Here is a 3,767-nt window from a genome sequence, read left to right as displayed (position 1 = left end):
TTTTCTATCGCCATATTTTAAAAATGAAGTAAAAATTTGCAGCTGCTTTATTAATTTAAATAATAAGATATGGCTTTCTCTCGCATAGCTTGAGAGGGTTTCTAATGGAGAGGGGCTGCTAGATGAGGCATCGCAAGGAAATCAAACAGCCTCATAAATAAATGAGTTTTCTCTTTTCCAGGGCATAACCGAGCTCATTCTTACAGTGCCCAGAGAGCGTCACATCACGGGGAGGGAGCTGGCATGAGCTGCGCCTGCTGCTGCATCCCGGGGACAGCGCACATCCTGCATGCCCTGTGCTCTCCGGTTCCTCCTCCCCTCTCCGTGCTCCTCCTCCTCCATGCACATGCATTGGGTGATGTCTGTGTTTCTGGCTGCCCTGTGCCAGGAGCCCTCCATGCTCGGCCTCTTGGCCCCAATGGGCCGGGTGCGCGCTCATTTGCCGAGCATTAATTTTAGGTTTGGTGGCAATTAAGAAGCATTGTGTTATCCTTCCTGTGCTAAAGCAGGCTGTCAAAATCTTTGGGTAAAACAGCAGTTAAATGAGGTGCTGACAGAGAGTTACAATAAGGAAAGACAATGGCATCATTATACTGGGATTTATCTTCCTGAGACAGGATTGTCCTCATTATTCAGGAGCGTGTACCCAAAAGCCACTAATAAGGCTCCCTCCCAGGACGGAGATAAATCCCCAACCTCTGGCAGAGCTGCGAATGTAAACGTTCTGCCTCACTCCAAGCGCCCTTTGGTGTTTGGCACTGCCAGGTGGGCCTTGCCTGGCCCTGCTCATTATCCTGGGGACTGCTCCAGATGGAGAAGAAAACATGAGGGTGGAGGGGCCCTGGCACTGTGCGTGCCCCATCCCTGGAGGTGCCCGAGGCCACAGGCAGCCTGAGCTGGGGGAGGTAGCCCTGCCCCACGGAGCTGGTGATGGCACGGACAGGTCCTGTCCTTGCCACTGGGCTGCAGGAGGCAGGGCATGCAGCTCTGCTCCTTAATGCTTCGTGGTGTAATTAAATCGCATCGACCAGAGAAACGCCTTCCCATTCTTCACGCAGAAAAATCCATGCTTCCAAAATAAGCAGGACGCCTTTTTTTTTCTGTTATAAGATAAGAGGGTAGTAACTATATTCAATCCATACTCGGGAGGTGCCGTGTTGTTTCAGCTTCTGGTTTCCCCTTTAGCCCACTCCAAAAGAAGCCAAAAAATCCAGATATAAGCGTTGGGATTTGACACGGATTTGCAAGGAGGAGAGAGCTGTGAGTCAGGGCCATCCCGACACTGGGAGCCAAACACTGAGAATACAATCATGGAATCATTGAGGTTGGAAATGACCTTCTGTGTCCCCAAGGCCAGCCACCTCCTGCTGCCGGGTCCCACCAGCATCCGTCCTGGCATCCACTGCCTGCCACCTGGGCAGGGGGCTGACACATCCCTGTGCAGGGAAAGCAGCCGTCTCTGTTTCCTCTGCCTGAGGACGGGGCGATTTTTAATAGGAGAAGATGCATCTCCTGGCACCTTCGAGATGAGCGCTGTGAAGGATCCATGGAAGCACAAAGAGCAGCATGAGGAGATGGATTGGGGGCTGGCGTTCGGGAGATCGCGTTCATTGATTGAGCCCCAGCCACCCAGCGCTGATGGACGAGCTTCCTTGGCTCTCTCTGCACGGGGCCATTTTTCTGTGCTTTGCAGACCCAGTGCGCAGTGAACGCGGCCGTGTCCCCACTGTGTCCTCTGGGATGACTGCAGCAGAGGCTGAGCAAACCCTCGCCCCTTTGGCCGCTACGAGATTTCATCTCCGAGCTTCACACCACCCAGAATTCCCCCAGTCACACAAACCCGAGGTTAATTTATCCAAAATCAGGGATTTTCCCTGGAGCAATGCAGGAGCACGCAGCCTCCAGATGCCAGCGGTGCCCGGCACGACGCACTCCTCCAAACTGCTCCCATTAACCAAACCATTTCACCTCTGCTAGTTTCTATTTCACCACTCAGCAGCAAAACACCTTTAAATATTGCATGATTCCTACTTGGTGCTGGGAGGAGATGGGGCCAGTGGGCACTGGGAGCAGCACACCCACACACCAATCCCGCAGCAAGATGAGGTCTGGTTCCATTGTCCCAGATCTTATCAAGATTGACTCCGCTGCTCGGGGCTCCTGGAGGACTTCCCTGGGATCAAATCCCCAATCAGCAGAACGCCATCAGATAATGATGAAAAACAAATGCCGGGCAGCTGCAGCTCTCCAGCACCAGCACTGAGGGGTCCCAGCCCCTCGCAGCCCCTGCCAGGCTTTGTGCTGGGGCAGTTCCAAAGGCACAGGACAGCCCCGCAGCAGAGGGACGAATTGCAGCTCGGTGCTGAGCAGCTGCTGTGGATGCGTTGCGCTGTGCCCCAGGCTCCTGTGCCGCGGCTCCAGCTGCACCCGGCGCAGCGGTGGGCACAGATGAGCACTGCAGGGCTCGGGGACGCTGCCCCAGCTGGGACGTGCCCAGGAGCCACGCTTGGGGCCCCACGTTTCATTGCGCTGCTCTGAGCCACAACGGCATCAGGAGATGAATTACACGGAATTATAATTGCATTACCCTCTCCTGCTCCGGGCAAAATGCAAAAGGTCATCTTCCCTCCCCTCGCTGCCGATCTCCAATATGTTAGGGCACTTACAGACACTGGCGTGACATTTACAGCAGGGCTGGGCGCGATGCCGCGCAGGCACTGGCACAGCGGTGCTCCCTGCAGGGACACACACCGCACCACGTCCCAGCTAGGGCTGGAGGGGCCCAGCTGGGAGCAGAGCACGAAGCCAGAGCCACCCGGGATGGCTGCTCACCCCTCCATCCCACAGACACCCCGCGGGCTGCTCAGCTCTCCCAAGACGAGGGCCCATTTCTCCCTTTCGCGGCAATTCTCTCCAACTCCAACAGCTCTGGGTGCCTGTCAATAAACACAGGGGGGTTCCACAGGGAAGGGAAAGCGGAGAAACCTCCAGAGCTCCATGAGCTCTGACCACGTGCGCTGAGGGGGAAGCAGGGCAGGGACAAGAGGGGCTGATGGGGACAGCGGCTTCAGGAGCCCCAGCGGTCATGATCCCTCGTTCAAAGGGCAATGTGGATGCCCTGGAGAAGGTCTCCCTGCTGAGCACAGCTATTTACTCAGAGGCTGCCTGAGGACCCAGAAAGCAGGGTGCGTGACTGCTGTGGGCAAGGACAGCTGATCCCCTGCCTGGAGGCTCAGAGGTGTTCCCAGCTCCTGGGGGCTCGGCGTGGGCATGGGGCAGCCCCCCATGGCACATGGCACTTCACTGGGACCTCGTGCCTAAAGGGGTGAGGAACTCAGGCACCCCAGGGCTGTCACCAGTGGGGAGCTGGTAGCTGGACATCCCTGCCTGGGGCAGCAAACATGGGCTGTGGAGGTTCCCCTGCACAGCTGGGCTCTTTCAGCAGGGGTGTCCACAGTGCTCCATGCACGGCATCATGAGAGCTTCCCACCAGCACAGTGCTCAATGCGTGGCATCACAAGGGCATCCCACCACCACAATGCCCCATGAAGCACTCCATAAGAGCATCCCACCACCACGATGCTCCCTGCACAGCTCCATAGCACCATCCTACCACCACGATGCTCAATGGACAGCTCCATAACATCATCCCACCACCACGATGTTCAATGCACAACTTTACAATATCCCACCACCATGGTGCTCCATGCACAGCTCTGTAAGACCATCCTACCACCATAAAGCTCAATGCACAGCTTCATGAAAGC

This window comes from Numida meleagris, chromosome 12, assembly GCF_002078875.1.
Source record: "Numida meleagris isolate 19003 breed g44 Domestic line chromosome 12, NumMel1.0, whole genome shotgun sequence".
NCBI lineage: Eukaryota > Metazoa > Chordata > Aves > Galliformes > Numididae > Numida > Numida meleagris.
This window is presented reverse-complemented; position numbering follows the sequence as displayed.